Source organism: Triticum urartu, chromosome 2A (genome assembly GCF_056163025.1).
Source record: "Triticum urartu cultivar PI428250 chromosome 2A, HENAU_Tu73, whole genome shotgun sequence".
NCBI lineage: Eukaryota > Viridiplantae > Streptophyta > Magnoliopsida > Poales > Poaceae > Triticum > Triticum urartu.
Genome location: NC_141874.1, coordinates 419633147 through 419653097, shown reverse-complemented (window position 1 = coordinate 419653097; position 19951 = coordinate 419633147).

The following is a 19951-nucleotide window of genomic DNA, read 5'->3' as shown; positions in this document are numbered from 1 at the left end:
TTTTGTGCTGGCATCGAGTGGGACTAATGCCCTTAAGATCATCTAGAGTATATCCAATAGCAGCACAATGCTTCTCCAGAGTTTTCAATAATTTATTTTCCTCATGCTCTGAAAGGTTAGCACTAATAGTAACAGGATATATCTCTTTCTCATCAAGATAAGCATATTTAAGAGTATCAGGTAAAGGTTTAAGCTCAAACACAGGATCTCCCTTGGGTGAAGGAGGATCCCCTAGAATTTCAACAGGCAAGTTGTGTTTCAAAATAGGTCCCTGTTTAAAGAATACTTCATCTATTTCCCTACTTTCATTCATAAATATATCATTTGCATGGTCTAGCAAATATTTTTCTAAAGGATAATTAGGAGGCACGATAATAGAAGTAAGACTAATAATTTCATCTTTACTAGGCAATTCTTTATCATGGGATTGTCTACGAAATTTAGCAAAATTAAACTCATGAGACATATCCCCAAACCAATATTAACTACATCCTTTTTGCAGTCTATCTTAGCATTAACAATATTCAAGAAGGGTCTACCAAATATAATGGGACAAAATTTGTCTTGTGGGGAACCAAGAACAAGAAAATCAGCAGGATATTTAACTTTCCCACACAAGACTTCAACATCTCTAACAATCCCAACTGGTGAAGTATTGTCTCTATTGGCAAGCTTAATTGTAACATCAATCTCTTCTATCTCAGTAGGTGCAATATCATGCATATTTCTTTATATGAGGAAAGAGGTATTGCACTTGCACTAGCACCCATATCAAATAAGCCATCATAGAAATGATCTCCTATTTTAACAGAAATAACAGGCATGCCTACAACAGGTCTATGTTTATTTTTAGTATCCTGTCTAGCAATTCTAGCAGCTTCATCACAGAAGTAAATAACATGCCCATCAATATTATCGGCCAAGAGATCTTTAACCATAGCAACACTAGGTTCAACTCTAATTTTCTCAGAAGGAGTAGGTGTTCTAGTATTACTCTTATGAACCACAGTTGAAGCTTTAGCATGATCCTTTATTCTAATAGGGAAAGGTGGTTTCTCAATATAAGCAGTAGGAACAACAGGATCATTATAAGTGATAGTCTTTTCTTCAACTTTAATAGGTGCAACTACTCCTAGTTCAATGGGAGGATTATATTTAAACCACTTCTACTTACGGAGATCAACATGAGTAGCAAAGGATTCATAGAAAGAAGCCACTATCTCAGAGTCAAGTCCATATTTAGTGCTAAATTCACGGAAAGCATCGGTGTCCATAAAAGATTTAACACAATCAAACTTAAGTGTTATACCTGACTCCTTACCTTCACCGAGATCCCAATCTTCAGATTTGTGTTTAATTCTTTCCAATAAATCCCATTTGAATTCAATAGTCTTCATCATAAAAGAGCCGGTACAAGAAGTATCAAGCATGGAGCGATTATCGAGAGAAAGCCGAGCATAAATGTTTTGAATAATAATTTCTCTTGAGAGCTCATGATTGGGGCATGAATATAACATTGACTTAAGCCTCCCCCCAAGCTTGGGCGATGCTTTTTCGTTCGCGAGGCCAAAAATTATATATATAATTACGATCACGATGAACAAGATGGATAGGATAAACTTCAGATGAAATTCCAATTTCAATTGGTTGTAGTTCCATGATCCCATATCATCACATAGCCTAAACCATGTCAATGCCTTTCCCATCAAAGATAAAGGGAAAAACTTCTTCTTGATAACATCCTCGGGCATACCTGCAAGCTTAAATAATCCACAAACTTCATCCACATAGATTAGGTGCAAATCGGGATGCAATGTTCCATCACATGTGAAAGGATTAGCTAGCACTTTCTCTATCAAACCCGAAGGAATTTCAAAGTAAAAAATTTCAGTAGGTTGAGGAGCAACTCTTTGCTCTACTGGTCAGGGTGAAGGTACCCCAAACAAGCCCCTCAAAGGATTATGTGCCATAGTAACAAGTGACAGTAAATTTCAGCACACTATATAAATTTTTCCTTACCAAATTCCACTCACCAAAGGCGCTTCACTACCTAGCAATGGCGCCAGAAAAGAGTCTTGATGACCCACAAGTGTAGGGGATCTACCGTAGCCTTTTCGATAAGTAAGAGTGTCGAACCCAACGAGGAGCAGAAGGAAATGATAAGCGGTTTTCAGCAAGGTATTCTCTGCAAGCACTGAAATTATCGGTAACAGATAGTTTTGTGATAAGGTAAATTGTAATGGATGACAAGTAATAAAAGTAAATAAGGTGAAGCAAGATGGCCCAATCCTTTTTGTAGCAAAGGACAAGCCTGGACAAACTCTTATATAAAGGAAAGCGCTCCCGAGGACACATGGGAATTATCGTCAAGCTAGTGTTCATCACGTTCATATGATTCACGTTCGGTACTTTGATAATTCGATATGTGGGTGGACCGGTGCTTGGGTACTGCCCTTCCTTGGACAAGCATGCCACTTATGATTAACCCCTATTGCAAGCATCCTCAACTACAAAAGAAGTACTAAGGTAAACCTAACCATAGCATGAAACATATGGATCCAATCAGCCCCTTACGAAGCAACGCATAAACTAGGGTTTAAGCTTCTGTCACTCTAGCAACCCATCATCTACTTATTACTTCCCAATGCCTTCCTCTAGGCCCAAACAATGGTGAAGTTTCATGTAGTCGATGTTCACATGACACCACTAGAGGAAAGACAACATACATCTCATCAAAATATCGAACGAATACCAAATTCACATGACTACTTATAGCAAGATTTCTCCCATGTCCTCGGGAACAAACATAACTACTCACAAATCATATTCATGTTCATAATCACAGGGGAATGAATATGCATAAAAGATCTGAACATATGATCTTCCACCGAATAAACCAACTACCATCAACTAGAAGGAGTAATCAATACTACTAGCAACCCACATGTACCAATCTGAGGCTTTGGGACAAAGATTGGATACAAGAGATGAACTAGGGTTTGAGATGAGATGGTGCTGGTGAAGATGTTGATGGAGATTGACCTCTTCCCGATGAGAGGATCATTAGTGATGATGATGGTGATGATTTCCCCCTCCCGGAGGGAAGTTTCCCCGGCAGAACAGCTCCGCCGGAGCCCTAGATTGGTTCCGCCAAGGTTGCACCTCGTGGCGGCAGAGTTTCATCCCGTGAGCTAGCTTATGATTTTTTCCTCGACGAAAGATTCCATATAGCCAAAGATGGGCATCAGGGGGCTGCCAGGGGGCCCACGAGGCAGCGGGCACGCCAGGGGGTAGGGCGCACCCCCACCCTCATGGATGGTGGGTGGCCCCCCTCTGGTACTTCTTCCGCCCAATAATTTTTATATATTCTGGAACTTGCTGCCGTGAAGTTTCAGGACTTTTGGAGTTGTGCAGAATATGTCTCTAATATTTGATCCTTTTCCAGCCCAGAATTACAGCTGCCGGCATTCTTCCTCTTCATGTAAACCTTGTAAAATAAGAGAGAATAGGCATAATTATTGAGCCATAATGTGTAATAACAGCCCATAATGCAATAAATATCAATATAAAAGCATGATGCAAAATGGACGTATCACCGAGCAGGGCCCGACAGCCGCGCCTTACAGGTAGAACTTGCGGAGATGCTCAATATTCCATGAGTTTTGCAATCGAATGCCATCTCCAGTCTCTAGACGGACTATGCCACGTCTGGTGACTCGTACTACCCGTTAAGGGCGCTCCCACTTCGGCATCAACTTGTTCATACCCTTGGCGGGCTGAACACGCCTAAGGACAAGGTCACCTTCCTAGAAACACCTAGTGAGGGAGTCCTGGATTAGGGGGTCTCCGGACAGCCGGACTATATCCTTTGGCCGGACTGTTGGAGTATGAAGATACAAGATTGAAGACTTAGTCTCGTGTCCGGATGGGACTTTCCTTGGCGTGGAAGGAGAGCTTGGCAATACAGATGTGTAGATCTCCTCCCTTGTAACCGACTCTATGTAACCCTAGCCCCCTCCGATGTCTATATAAACCGGAGGGTTTAGTCCGTAGGACAACAGATAATCATACCATAGGCTAGCTTCTAGGGTTTAGCCTCTACGATCTCGTGGAATATCAACTACTGTAATACTCATATCGTCAAGAACAATCAAGCAGGACGTAGGGTATTACCTCCATCAAGAGGGCCCGAACCTGGGTAAACATCGTGTCCCCTGCCTCATGTTACCATCCGCCTTAGATGCATAGTTCGGGACCCCCTACCCAAGATCCGTCGGTTTTGACACCGACATTGGTGCTTTCATTGAGAGTTCCATTGTGTCGTCATCGTAAGGCTTGATGGATCCTTCGATCATTGGTAGAGATGCGGGCCAGGGTGAGGTTTTCCTCCACGGACATATCTTCGTATTCAGCGGCTTCGCACTGCGGGCCAAATATCTTGGCCATCTGGAGCAAGTCGAGAGCTACTATAACACCCCGGATGTGTTTTACCCAATATGTACTCCAACTCTTGCCGTTTCCGGCCTTAAGTTATTTTATTTTCTCGGGTTCGGGTTTTTGTCTCCGTGTGTTGTTATCGTTGTCATGCATCTCATATCATGTCATCATGTGCATTGCATTTGCATACGTGTTCGTCTCATGCATTCGAGCATTTTCCCCGTTGTCCGTTTCGCATTCCGGCGCTTCGTTCTCCTCCGGTGGTCATTTCTACCTTTCTTTCGTGTGTGGGGATTAAACATTTCCGGATTGGACCGAGACTTGCCAAGCGGCCTTGGTTTACTACCGGTAGACCGCCTGCCAAGTTTCGTACCATTTGGACTTCGTTTGATGCTCCAACGGTTAACCGAGGGACCGAAAAGGCCTCGTGTGTGTTGAAGCCCAACACCCCTCCAAGTTGGCCCAAAACCCACCAAAACCCTCTCCATCATCTAGAGCGTTCGATCACGATCGCGTGGCCGCAAACCGCACCTCATTTGGACTCTCCTAGCTCCCTCTATGCCTATATAAAGGTCTCTCCCCGAAAATCCCGGATCCCCTCCTTCTCTAGCCCTAGATCCACCCATCGCGCCGCGCCGGACATTGTCCGTCCGGGCCGGACACCCCGCGGCCGACGCCCGCGACCAACCAGGCGCCGACACGTGGCCCGTGCCCACATCGCCGCCGCTCTGGGCCCGCCAGGCCCGAGCCGGGCCCCCGAGGCCCATCGCGGCCACCGCCACCCTTCGGCCTCCCCGCCGCCCAGTCGCCGGACCCCGCCGCCCGAGAGCCTCTGCCGCCGCCGCGCCGTCAACTCCGGCGACCGCGCCGCCCCGTCGCGCCCGTCCGCCGACCGTCTCGCCTCGCCGGCTTCCGTGCGCCGCCCACGCCAACGTCTCCGGCGTCGTCCGCACCCACCGGCGCCGCCCTCCGCCACCTCGCCGTCCGATCGGCCAACTCCTTCTCCGGTGAGCCTGCGCCGTCGACCTCGGTTCACGCGCCGGCTGCTACAGTGCCCCGGATCCAGATCTAGATCGGATCCGGTTGACCTCTTTTGCCCTAACCCTAATGTTTTATGCATTTTTCATCATGGTATAACTCTGCATCCGTAGCTCCGTTTTGGGCATATAGCATATCAAAATGTTCATCTCAGAGAGTACATCATTTCATCTCATTGCATCATTTTCATTTGAGTTCATCTTGATGCCCAAAATGCTGTAAGAAGTGTGCTATTTGAGATATTTGTCAGATCTGCTGCTCCAATTAGATATTTGTCATTTTTTCCATGATTAATGTGTGCATGATATGCCCTTGAGCTCTACATGTGTTTTGTTATATGTTTTGCCATCTATCCAGAGGTGCAACCCATGTATTTTTGTGATGTGTGTGGTGACTAGCACAAGCTTGCAAAGTGAGGCATTTGGTAATGCTAATTTCAGGGACTTAGCATTTGCACTAAGTCCTTGGACTGTTTATCTCATATTGCCATATGTTCATGTTGTTTCCTAGTGATACGTGCTTCTTTTGAGGATGATCAGTAAGGTTGTTTTGTTAATATTGTAGTTCTCTATCCATCCATGTCTTTGTTTGCAATTATGGAGCACCCTAGCTTGAGTCAATCGAGCTCTACTTTTGTCATTTCGTGAATCTGGGCAGATTGTCTACTTGTTAGCGATTTTGCCGAGGATGTTGTAGTTGATACGTGGATGCTATGGTATTGTTCTTGCCATGTCTAGCTTGCATTTTGTGTATTCTTGATGGGTGTATGCTTAGATTGTCATGACATGCTCTGTAGTGAGTGCATCGAGCTCGTAAACATGCCTACTTGATATCTGTTTTCAGCATGCTCCAGTTTTCACTAAGTCTGAGAACTGATTATGTTTTTGCCATGTTCACATGCTTGCAATTGTATTTTCTGATCCCTTTTGGCTCAAGGTCACTAAGGGACTTTTGTTAAGCTCTTTGAGTAGCTCCATGACATGCTTTACTTTGCCATGTTCAGATCCTGTAGCATATTGTTTTCATGCTCCAAAGAGTGCTATCTGATATGAAATTCCAGACAAGTGTTAATTTCACTGTCTGAAATCTGTTTGCCAAATGCATTTTTTCCATGCTTGTTTGAACCTGTTTAATGGATGAATTGGGCGTAGCTCAGTGCTAGACCTTTGTTAAGCTTCATGAATGCATCCCTGCCATGTATTTTTATGCCATGTTAGGGTGCTGTAGCATGTTCATCTTGTTGCATTTAGATGGCTACTTGCTGTAAATCGCAGAACATGAACATATTTGAATTGCTTGCCATTTCCAAACCGTAACTCCGATTCTGGCGTTCTTTATATCGTTTTCAAGCGATATCATCTCATCTTTCCATTGGCACACTTGGATTTCCAAGTTGAGGCCAGGTTCATGCATTCCTTGTCAAATCTTGCATATGCATCACATATTGCATCCCGCATAGCATACCATCTTTGCATCATGTTGTTTGATCCTTGCACGTGGTTGATTGTGTTCCGTTTGCTTGTTTGTCTTGTTTGGGTAGAGCCGGGAGACGAGTTCGCTAACGAGGAGCCCGTTGAGTTTGCTTTCGAGGATCCAGTCAACTGTGACAACTTTGCAGGCAAGATGATCATACCCTCGAAATCACTACTATCTTTGCTTTGCTAGATGCTCGCTCTTTTGCTATGCCTATGCTACGATGCCCACCACTTGCTTATAACGCCTCCCAAATTGCCATGTCGAAACTCTAACCCACCATGTCCTAGCAAACCGTTGATTGGCTATGTTACCGCTTTGCTCAGCCCCTCTTATAGCGTTGCTAGTTGTAGGTGAAGATTGGAGACCGTTCCTTGTTGGAACATTTATTTACTTGTTGGGATATCATTATATTGCCTTGTTATCTTAATGCATCTATATACTTGGTAAAGGGTGGAAGGCTCGGCCTCTCGCCTAGTGTTTTGTTCCACTCTTGCCGCCCTAGTTTCCGTCATATCGGTGTTATGTTCCCGGATTTTGCGTTCCTTACGCGGTTGGGTTATAATGGGAACCCCTTGATAGTTCGCCTTGATTAAAGCTTTTCCAGCAATGCCCAACCTTGGTTTTACCATTTTCCACCTAGCCTATTTTTCCCTTAGTTTTCCGGAGCCCGAGGGTCATCTTATTTTAGCCCCCCCGGGCCAGTGCTCCTCTGAGTGTTGGTCCAACCGAGCGAAGTCCGGGGCTACCAGGGGCAACTCTGGGCTGGCCTACCCGACGTCTTGCTCATCCGGTGTGCCCTGAGAACGAGATATGTGCAGCTCCTATCGGGATTTGTCGGCACATTCGGGCGGTGTTGCTGGATTTGTTTTAACCTGTCGAAGTGTCTTGAAGAACCGAGATACCGAGTCTGATCGGAACGTCTTGGGAGGAGGTCTATTCCTTCGTTGACCGTGAGAGCTTGTCATGGGCTAAGTTGGGACTCCCCTGCAGGGATTTGAACTTTCGAAAGCCGTGCCCGCGGTTATGGGCAGATGGGAATTTGTTAATGTCCGGTTGTAGATAACTTGAACCTTAACTTAATTAAAATGAATCAACAGTGTGAGTTGCCGTGATGGTCTCTTCTCGGCGGAGTCCGGGAAGTGAACACGGTGTTGGAGTAATGCTTGCGCAGGTTGTCCTCTAGTTTCTCGCTCGTGCTTTGCCTCCTCTTCTCGCTCTCTTTTGCGAACAGGTTAGCCACCATATATGCTAGTCGCTTGCTGCAGCTCCACATATTTTCCTTGCTTTACCTATGAGCTTAAATAGTCTTGATCGCGAGGGTGTGAGATTGCTGAGTCCTTGTGGCTCACAGATTACTTCCAAACCAGATGCAGGGCCTGATGATTCCGCTCCAGATGACGCGCTTGAGCTCAATTGGGAGTTCAACGAGGAATCTCAATGATACTACGTGTCTTTCCCTGATGATCAGTAGTGGTGCCCAGTTGGGGTGATCGGGACCGTGTCGCATGTTGGGTTATCTTTTATTTTGGCGCCGTAGTCGGGCCATGAGTGTTTGAATGTTGTAATGTTATTTATGCACTTTGATTGACGTGGCGAGTGTAAGCCAACTATGTATCTCCCCTTTATTATTTATCTTACATGGGATGTTGTGAAGATTGCCTAACTTGCGACATTGCTTTCAATGCGATTATGTCTCTAAGTCGTGCCTCGACATGTGGGAGCTATAGCCGCATCGAGGGCATTACAAGTTGGTAATCAGAGCCTTCCCCGACCTTAGGAGCCCCATTGCTTGATCGTTTTAGCAGCTGAGTTGTGTCTAGAAAAATGTTTTGAGTCATTTAGGAATTATATATCAGAGAGTTTAGGAATTCTTTTTACTTCCCAGTCTCCTCATCGCTCTGGTAAGGCATCCTGACGTAGAGTTTTGACTGTTCTCTTCTCAAATTTCACTAAATTTTTTTTAGGATCACGCGGGTATCTTGGACGTTCCGATGGTTTTGTGACGAGAACATTGTCTTGGTGCCTCCTGTCAGGGGTTTTGTGGCAGTGTCCCGGGGAGTTGAGCTCCGAGGTGTTGTCATCATAATTTTATCGTTGCAGTTCTGGAATACCTGAGGTTAGTACGCCGACATCGGAAATCTCTTTTATGCAGTTCGTTGGTGAGATAACCTCGACGCCACCCAGTACTGGGGCGGGAGTTCGGGAGTATCGCCATAACTTGTATAACGGATGCTTTTCGAAGGTTGAGGTAGATGGTTTCCGAAGTTTTTCTCGGTAATGTGTTGAAGGATGGATACAGCTGGATGTAGGATTTGCTAGATTTGGGTGAGATATTATGCTTCCCCTGTATCCCCAACACCTGATTGCATAACCGGAAAGGTTCGGGAGTTTCATAGGTGGGAATTATTGTAGCTCTAGTTCTTCTTCCACGGATATTTGGTTTGAGATTGGGATTTCTTACCGAGTATTCGTTCTTGATCCGTACCTTGTTGATTTATTTCTCTACCTAAATTCTAAGTGGCTTCTCAATTATGGATATGTGACCATTTCAAAAGGAATGCATTCGTTCATTTTGTTCGGATGTGAAGACTTTATGTTGCAATTTTCATTCCGTTGGATTCAGCTTCATTTTATCTGTCAATGTGCTAACGGTGGTCAACCTCTTCAGGATGGCTCCCACTAAGAGCACCAATCAGAATCAGAATCAGGATCCGCCACCACCTCCACCTCCTCCGGAGGCATGGCAAGCTGTGATGGCCGCAACCAATGGAAACACACAGTTGATCATGCAAATTCTTCAAGAGCGCAATCAAGGCAACCAAGGGAACCAAGGCAACAATCAGAATCACTTTGATACACTCAACCAGTTCCTTGCTAACGGGCCAAAAACTTTCAGCAATTGTGTTGAGGCAACTGATGCTGACGATTGGCTCGTGGATCTGTGCAAGCATTTCGAGTGCAGTAACGTTAGGCCTGAGGACTTCGTCAAGTTTGCTTCCTTCAACTCAAAGATCAAGCTGCAGAATGGTTCCAGCAGTACAAGGATTCCAGAGGTGGACGTGCGATTACCTGGGATGAATTCTGTCAAGATTACAAAGCTCATCATATTCCTCATAGCGTGGTTGAAAGCAAGCGTGAGGAATTCCGCAACCTGAAGCAAGGCTCTTTGTCTGTCTATGACTACAACAAGTTGTTCCAAAAGCTCGCCCGCTTTGCTAAGCAGGACGTCCGTGATGAGAAGAGCATGATATACCAGTTCAGGGGTGGTCTCAGAGAAGAAATTCAGCTAGCTCTTGTTCTCTTTGAGCCCTTGAGGTACGATGAGTTCTACAACATGGCATTGAAGCAAGAGGCCGCTCAACTGAGTTGTGATGCTTCCAAGAAGCGAGTCAGAGATGCTACTCCTTCTTCCTCTATTCAAGTGGCCAAGCAGCAGAAGTATTGGCTTCCTCCTCCTCCGTTTCGTTAGCCGTATCAGCAGAAGAGCAAAGGTGGCAGTGGATCTTCCCAACCACCCAACCCTGGCTTTCAGAACAAGACTTTGTCTCAAGCTCCAAGATCGAGTGCTCCGTACCACCGTCCGCTTTCAGAGGTCACGTGCAACAAGTGCCAACAGAAGGGTCACTATGCCAACAAATGCTTCAATCAGAGGCATCTTCCTCCTCCTCCTCCTCCTGTGAGATTGGCAAGTACAGCTATGGTCAAGCATAACACCAAGTCCACCAAGGTCAACTTGCTGAATGCAGCTCAGGCAGAGGACTCGCCAGATGTGATTATGGGTAACCTTCCTGTTAATGACATTCCCGCAAGAGTTCTTTTTGACACGGGTGCATCTTTATCATTTTTATCGAAGCCTTTTGCATCCATGCATGATGTGCATACTATTGATTTGCCTAAGCCGATAGTGGATTCTTCTCCAGGTTTGTTCATGAACACCAAAATGATGGCTCCGGATGTTACTATCACCTTGGGCGATTACAAGTTTCTTTCTTCTCCAATGGTTCTTGGTAACTCGGATATTGATCTTATTCTCGGTATGGATTGGCTTTCTAAGCACAAGGCGCATCTTGATTGTGCAGCCAGGCAGATTCAATTGACTCATTCGTCTGAGGATGTAATTGTATTTGCCGCTCGGGATAATACCATCCGACTGTTTTCTCTCAATGAGAAGGGTGAACTGGATGCTATCTCGCAAATTCCAGTCGTTTGCGAATATCAAGACGTCTTTCCAGAAGAGCTTCCAGGAATGCCTCCGCACCGGCCAGTTGAATTCGTTATTGATCTTGAGCCTGGCACGGAACCAGTGTGCAAGCGTCCTTACAAGCTCGGACCTGAAGAGTTGAAGGAGCTGAAGAAGCAACTCGATGTTCAAGAGAGAATGGGTCTCATCTGACCTAGTTCTTCTCCATGGGGTTGTGGTGTTCTTTTTGTGAAGAAGAAGGATGGAATGGACCAACTTTGTGTTGATTACCGTCCATTGAACAAGAAGACTATCAAGAACAAATACCCACTTCCCAACATCAACGAGCTGTTCGAACAACTCAAAGGTGCCCAAGTATTCTCCAAGCTTGATCTCCGTATGGGTTATCATCAGATTCGAATTCGTGAGCAAGATATTCCCAAGACGGCTTTCAGGACAAGCTATGGTTCATATGAATACACTGTCATGTCTTTTGGCCTCGTTAACGCTCCTCCGACTTTCTCTCGCATGATGAACTTCATCTTCAACGCCTACACCAATGACTTCGTTTTGGTCTATCTCGACGACATTCTGGTTTTCTCGAAGAACAAGGAAGATCATGCCAAGCACTTGCATTTGGTACTCGATAAGCTCAGAGAACACAAGTTCTACGCCAAGTTCTCCAAGTGTGAATTTTGGCTCGATGAGGTCCTTTATCTTGGTCATATCATCTCTGCCAAGGGCATTGCGGTGAATCCTGAGAAGGTGTCTGCAATAGTGAATTGGGAACCTCCTCAGAACGTGAAGCAACTCCGTAGCTTCCTCGGTCTCGCAAGCTACTGCCGAAGATTTGTTGAGAACTTTTCTAAGATCGCGAAGCCTCTCTCAAATCTTCTCCAGAAGCACGTCAAGTACGTTTGGTCTCCGGAGTGTGACATTGCTTTCAACACGGTGTTGGAGTAATGCTTGCGCAGGTTGTCCTCTAGTTTCTCGCTCGTGCTTTGCCTCCTCTTCTCGCTCTCTTTTGCGAACAGGTTAACCACCATATATGCTAGTCGCTTGCTGCAGCTCCACATATTTTCCTTGCTTTACCTATGAGCTTAAATAGTCTTGATCGCGAGGGTGCGAGATTGTTGAGTCCCTGTGGCTCACAGATTACTTCCAAACCAGATGCAGGGCCTGATGATTCCGCTCCAGATGACGCGCTTGAGCTCAAGTGGAAGTTCGACGAGGACTCTCAACGATACTACGTGTCTTTCCCTGATGATCAGTAGTGGTGCCCAGTTGGGGTGATCGGGACCGTGTCGCATGTTGGGTTATCTTTTATTTTGGCGCCGTAGTCGGGCCATGAGTGTTTGAATGTTGTAATGTTATTTATGCACTTTGATTGACGTGGCGAGTGTAAGCCAACTATGTATCTCCCCTTTATTATTTATCTTACATGGGATGTTGTGTAGATTGCCTAACTTGCGACATTGCTTTCAATGCGGTTATGTCTCTAAGTCGTGCCTCGACACGTGGGAGCTATAGCCACATCGAGGGTGTTACAGCTACGCCCCTGGCTATCAGGTCAGATTTGGAAACTTAAAGTACACCGCCGACATCCGCGAAGACTGGATCTTCGACGGGTTCGAGCCTGTGTAAGGTGCGCCGCATAGTCACGACGAGCACGACGTAACTATGCCGTCGGACAGTGTTTGGGAGATCGCATCTGCTCCTACCCCGGCTTTCAATCTGGAGCAAATCACGCCATCCAAGGACGGAGGGATAGACCCCGCCATGGAGGCCGCACTCTCAGTGGCGATAGCGCTGGATACTGACTACACCCCTTACGAGACCCATGTCGCCGAACCACTGGATTCATCTCCGGCCACGGACTCCGAGCCGCCTACATCCGTGCCTATCGAATCCGACTGGGCGTTGATCATGGAGTTCACCTCCGCGGATATCTTTCAGCGCTTGCCTTTCGGTGATGTGCTAAATTCATTAAGGTCTCTCTCCTTGTCAGGAGAACCTTGGCCGAACTATGTCCGGCTAGAATGGGATGCGGACGACGAAGAAATTCGCTGCCCACCCACCACCCACTTAGTAGCCACTGTCGACGACTTAACCAGCATGCTCATCTTCGACTCCGAAGACATCGACGGCATGGACGAAGATGCAGGAGACGAACAGGAACCAGCGCCCACAGGGCGCCGGACAGCCACTTCATCACATGACATATACATGGTGGATACACCCAAAGAAGGCAATGGCGACGAGACAGCGGAGGAAGACCCCTCCAAGAAGCAACCCAAGCACCGAAGTCAGCGGCGCCGCTCTAAGTCCGGCCATAGCAAAAGTAGTGATACCGGCACAAGAGACAATAACACTCCGGATAGTGCCGAAGAAGACAATAATCCCCTTCAACACGACTTAGAGCAGGAGGGTGAACAAGCTAGCCCTCCAGAGCGGGCAGCAGATGGAGAATCGGAGGAGGACAATTACATGCCTCTCTTCGAAGACGAGGTGAGACTCGGCGACGAAGAATTTATTGTGCCTCAGGATCCCGTCGAGCAGGAGCACTTCAAGCGGCGGCTTATGGCCACAACAAATATCCAGAAGAAAAAGCAACAACAGCTTCAAGCTGACCAAGATCTGCTAGCAGATAGATGGACCGAAGTCCTTGCGGCCGAGGAGTACGAACTCGAGCGTCCCTACAAGAATGACCCAAAGCGCAGGTTGCTACCTCACTTCGAGGAGGAAGAATTAAAACCTACATCACCAATGTACGATGCGGCTGACCGGCCACCTCGTGGCCGAGCCAAAGAGGCGTTTTGGCCTGAAGTTCAGCCTGCACCCCACCACCACTCAAACAAAAATACCAAGGCCAGGGGCAACACACGGGACCTGCGAGACAAGGCAAAACATGCAAGATCGATCTACGGATCATGGGGGCATGCACCAAAACGCGACGACGATCGTCATGCCGGATATACTAAAAGCAAATCCGGCCGAGCCGGACACAGCAGACAAGACTCGTATGAACCGCGTCGCGATATAGCCCGGAACAGAGGCGCTGCACACCCCTTATGCTTCACCAATGAAGTAATTGATCATGAATTCCCAAAAGGGTTTAAACCCGTAAACATCGAATCATACGATGGTACTACAGACCCCGCGGTATGGATAGAAGATTCCTTCCTCCACATTCATATGTCCCGCGGGGATGAACTACATGCCATCAAGTATCTCCCGCTCAAACTCAAAGGGCCGGCTCGACATTGGCTCAATAGCTTGCCGACAAACTCCATAGGAAGTTGGGAGAACCTGGCAGAGGCATTCCTGGCCAATTTCCAGGGCACTTACGTGCGACCGCCGAACGCTGACGACTTAAGTCATATAACTCAGCAGCCAGGGGAATCGGTCAAGAGATTCTGGACCCGGTTCCTAACCAAGAAGAACCAAATTGTCGACTGTCCGGATGCAGAGGCCTTAGCGGCATTTAAGCATAATATCCGTGACGAATGGCTCACCCGGCACCTCGGCCAAGAGAAGCCAAAATCCATGGGAGCCCTCACGACAGTTATGACCCGCTTTTGTGCGGGCGAAGATAGCTGGTTGGCTCGTAGTACCAATACAACAAGCAAACCTGTCATATCACAAGCCAGGGATAGCAATGGAAAACCACGACGCAACAAACACAAGCACCGTAAATATGGTGAAAACGCTAAAAATACGGCAGTTAATGCCGGATTCAGGGGCTCAAAGTCCGGTCAGCGGAAAGGACCGCCAAAAAATACAAATCCGGGTCCATCCAGTCTGGACCGCATCTCGCTCGCCAATGCCAAATTCATGGCACCCAGAAACGCCAGCCACCCATACCAACAGAGAATGTTGGGTTTTCAAATAGTCCGGCAAGGTAGGCGCCAAAAATGAAGAGGGGTCTCAAAGCGACGATAGCTACGAAGAGCCCAGATCGCCGAACATAGGAGGGCAAAAGAAATCCCCCCCCCCCATATTCAATCGGTGAACGTGGTAAATACCACCCAAATTGCCCACTTGGACCAGAGATGCACCCTTAGGGACGGCGGCTCAAAGGAACTCACCGTCCCACAATATATGCTAGGGCCGGTCAACTTCAACTGCACGGATCGTCCGGTTAACGCCAATCGGGGCAATCCAGCCGCACTAATCCTTGACCCAATAGTGGACGGGTTCCACCTCATTTGAGTCCTTATGGACGGAGGTAGCAGTTTAAACCTGCTTTACCATGACACAGTGCGCAAGATGGGCATCGATCATTCAGCGATCAAGCCCACTAAAGCCACTTTTAGAGGCATCATACCAGGTCTGGAGGTTAGCTGTATAGGCTCCATTGCCCTCGAGGTAATCTTTGGATAACCAGAAAAATACCGTATCGAAGAGCTAATCTTTGAAATCGCCCCTTTCAGCAGTGAGTATCAAGCATTGCTCGGGCGAACCGCGTTCACTCGATTCAACGCGGTACCACATTATGCCTACCGTAAGCTCAAAATGCCCGGTCCACACGGTGTCATCACGATTCATGGCAAGGCCGAACCTTCCTTCGGCACCAACAAATACATCACTGCCTTAGCAGTAGGAACAACGAGCAGCACCTTGCAGCCGGACATCGAGTCGACGCCCAGGCTCCCGGACACCGTCAAGGGGCTCCGAACTACCTCGCAGAAGGATACCCCGGCTCCTCCAGAGCTCTACTAAATGCTCTGGCGAAGACCATGACATGCCGAACTTAGCGGTTCAACCGCCCTCCGGCACACAAACATTTCTTATGTTTCCGTCGCAGGTTCACCTTTGCACCGACCGGGACGGACTCCACAGAGGCATCTCGAACGCGTCAAGGGGTCCTTAGGCATTCCCCGCAGTGAACGTCTGGCTACAATACGGATCTGCACTCAACCTCTTCCCCCTGGTCACAATAGGTTCTCCTATCACAACTCCTTTTCTTTATCACATTACTTGTACCCATATGCATAGACTTATTATTCAAATACAACATTTGGATTTATATGACATTTACCTGTTGATTATTTCTTATTGAAATCATTTCGTCAAATGGCATAAGTACATAGCGATATGCCTTAAATATGCCAGGGGCTTCGTTTTCCCCGTAACACGGCAATAAAAGTCCGAACACCTTCATGGAAGTTCGGCACCCCGAACTTATAGCATTATATGCATCAGCTCCGAATCATGTCTTGGGTCAATAGTTGGGTTTGTCCGGCTCCCATGTTTGGTACCTTACGTTCCGCTATATCGGCTAAGGTAGCACAGGGAGAACTACTGCGATTGTGTCCCGGTTCTTCCGGATGAGCACCTCAGTAGAGAAAGCCGAAAACTGACTGTCATGATACGGCGAGAGCTGGTCAACTGTTCGAGCGGTCACAAAATCTTTAAGGATTTCTCCCGCATAATGCCATAACCAATGCAGCATGCGATGGATCGACTTTTTCTCCGATCAGGCGCTTATAGAGCCCCTCGTACGGTCTTCCGAACACAAGGGGCTGCGCCGACCATACTAAAGCTCCTATGGCTAAGTGAGAGTGATAAAGCCCTATAGTCCGATTGCCTGGTTCGTTGTGCTGAGAACATCCTTCGGAGGACCCAAAACTGGGATAAAGGGTGCTGAGGTTTATCCCGAACACCACCGTATTTCTTATGTGGGGGCAGAAGCCGACGACTGGCCAACTCTCAGCCTTAACATACAAACGGCCGCACAGGAGGGTAAACTTTTATATAACAGGTGACATATAAACAACCTTGTTCAAACATTACAAAGGACAACATGATCGGCACTCATGGAAATATAATGTCCTTGGTACATAGCTCCGCTGCAAGGTACGATCCTTTCAGGACACTCTTATAATACAATTCGGGCTTGCGGTGCTCCTTGCCCTCTGGCAGTCCCTCTGTCACTAGCTTTTGGGCATCCGTCTTCCCCCAATGCACCTTCGCGAGGGCAAAGGCCATTCGCGCTCCTTCTATACAGACCGACCGCTTGATGACGTCAAGTCGAGGACAAGCACTTACAAGCCACCTCATGAGCCCGAAGTAGCTGCTTGGAATCGGCTTGGCAGGCCATTGCCGGATAACCATATCTTTCATGGCTAGTTCCGCCGCCTTATGCAGTTCGATCAGCTATTTCAGTTGATCGGCAAAAGGCACCGAATAATTCGGTACCAAATACTGCGACCAAAAGAGATTATCGGCGGTGTTCCTTCCTTCGGCTCGGTAGAATTGAGCGGCATCTGATATACTGTGAGGTAGCTCGCAAATACACCTACGAAGTCCAGATTCACAATCAAAAACATAGTTTTCCCTTCAAATACTCACTTTACATGGGAAAAGCCTTACCCGCCACGATCTTCCTCGCCTCTTGGATCCCCTGCAGGGCGCTTTGGGTTTCCCCCCGGGCGTCGCTCGTAGCTTGACGCGCCTTGGTGAGTTCGGACTCTTTCTCCGTTAAACTCTGCTCCAAGGCCTCACATTTACTTACGGCCTCTTGCAGCTCGTGCTCAGCTTTAATAGCTTTGGCTTCGTGTTTCTCATGAAGAGTCTGCTCCATGGCCGCCTTTTTCTCGGCCTCAGCAATGGCCCTTTTGAGGGCCTTGACTTCGGTCATAACCCCTAGCACAAATTATGCGGCTTATTTCCTACTGAATATTTATTTCACAATAAATGCGCGCAACGCCTACGCATAGCTTGTTTATCCCTCAACTGCATTTTTAATTATCCAATTTCTTCTATGGCCCGCTCCAGACTTTGATTTAGTCCGGAAGTCTCCGCAGTATGAGAGGCAGCAGCCGATACAGGTATATGCTTGGAACAGAAGAGAAATCAATATCACTCAATAAGTCTTCCTGTGATCAGCAATGCGATCCCCTGTCCGGTTCCTTCTTTCACCGAACAGGGTATCAGGGGCTACTATCTGTACTATGACACTCTTCGGCAAACTTATAAAACATACCTCAAAGCCTCTTATAAGGCTGATACAGTCTTCATTCAGTCCACTCTCGGTTGACTAAATCTTCTAAATCACTGCACCCATAAGGGCACGGTTTTTGTCAACAATGGAGGCATCCCGTAACTCCACCAACAAAGCATCCGACACCTCTGGATGGACAGAGGTCGCCGGCGGAACAGGAACGCTCCCTCCAGCTGAAGGAGGCTGCCTTCTTGATTCTAGAGCCGTATACACCTCTGGAATCGCATCCGGTGAGGAGCCGAACTCAAGGTCGCCCCCGCCGTTAGACCCTATGGGAATCTTTTCCCCCATGTGTCTGGCCCCTGCGGTTTGACCTCCAGGCGCCGCCTTCATGGTTTCTTCCTTTCCTCCTTGGCCGGGGTCTTCCTGGGATGAAGCCTCAGTGTTATGCACCTTACTGGAGGAAGGGGCCTTTTGGGGCGTCCCACTCTCCATAGCATTCGAGCTCAGCAGGTCCTCTGATGAGGATTGTTTGGTACGGTACCTCACCGAACTACCAAAAAATATGGCTTAAGGTTAAAATGCTAAGCCACGATGAGCCCGGACGCTTAAACGTACTCGGATCTTATATACTTACGAGTCGACCAGGGGCTGGGCCCTGGGATCCCATGCCAAGTCACTGTTTGCGGCGGCAGTGGACTCCTCCAGAAGAGAAGCCCTTCCCGTTTTGGGCGGTTCGGCCTCCAGGGGTGCGGAGGTCGTCCTTTTCCTCCTTCCCCCGCAGGGGATTCATCTTCCTCCCCCTTTTATCCTCTTTGGAGGCGGAACGGGCATCAGAGCCTTCGGGTATTATGTCCGAAGTGCGGCGACAACAAAGGCTGCCCCGGGCCTTTTTGGCTTCCTTTTCGACCATCTTCTTCGGCACCTTGTAGGGCGCCGGGACCAGCATCTTCGTTAGAAGTGGGATGGCCGGGTCTTCGGCAGCGGGGCCGGACATTGGATCCGCTCCACCTTCTTCGTCCAACTCTGGGGGAGTTGAGTAAACATGCGTTAAGCGCTTCCATTCGGTCATGCGGATAGAAAAGTGTGATAAACTCACCGAACTTGCAGGGCGGGACAGTTGGTACCCGCGATCTTCGGCGGAGTCCGGCCATGATTTGCTGGACTTGAAAAGCACCTTCCAAATGTCCTCGTGCAAGGAGCCGAAGAACCTTTGCAAGGTTTGGTGCCTGGCCGAATCGAAATCCCATAGATTGCAAGTACGGTGTTGACAAGGCAGTATCTGGCGGACTAACATCACCTGGACTATGTTGACAAGCTCAATGCTCTTATCTCCCATATCTTTAACGCATGTCTGAAGAACCGATAGTTCGTCGGACGAGGACCAGTCGAGGCCTTTCTTGACCCAGGATGTAAGCCGGAGAGGGGCGCCGGATCGAAACTCAGGAGAGGCAGCCCATTCTTTGTCACACGGCTGAGTGATGTAAAACCACTGCTGTTGCCACTCCTTGACAGAATCATTAAAGCTTCCTGTTGGCCATATGACGTTGGGCATCTTGCTCACCATAGCGCCCCGGCACTCGGTGTGCTCGCCGCCCACCACCTTGGGCTACACATTAAAAACCTTCAGCCATAAACCAAAGTGCGGCGAAATGCGGAGGAAAACCCCGCACACAACAATAAATGTCGATATGTTGAGGAAGGAATTAGGGGACAGATCATGAAGATCGATCCCATAATAGTACATGATGCCGCGAACGAACGGGTGGAGGGGAAACCCTAGACTGCGGACAAAATGAGGGAGGAATACAACCCTCTTGTGGGGTTCCGGTGTAGGGACGATCTGTCCCGCCGTCGGGAGACGATGGCTGATT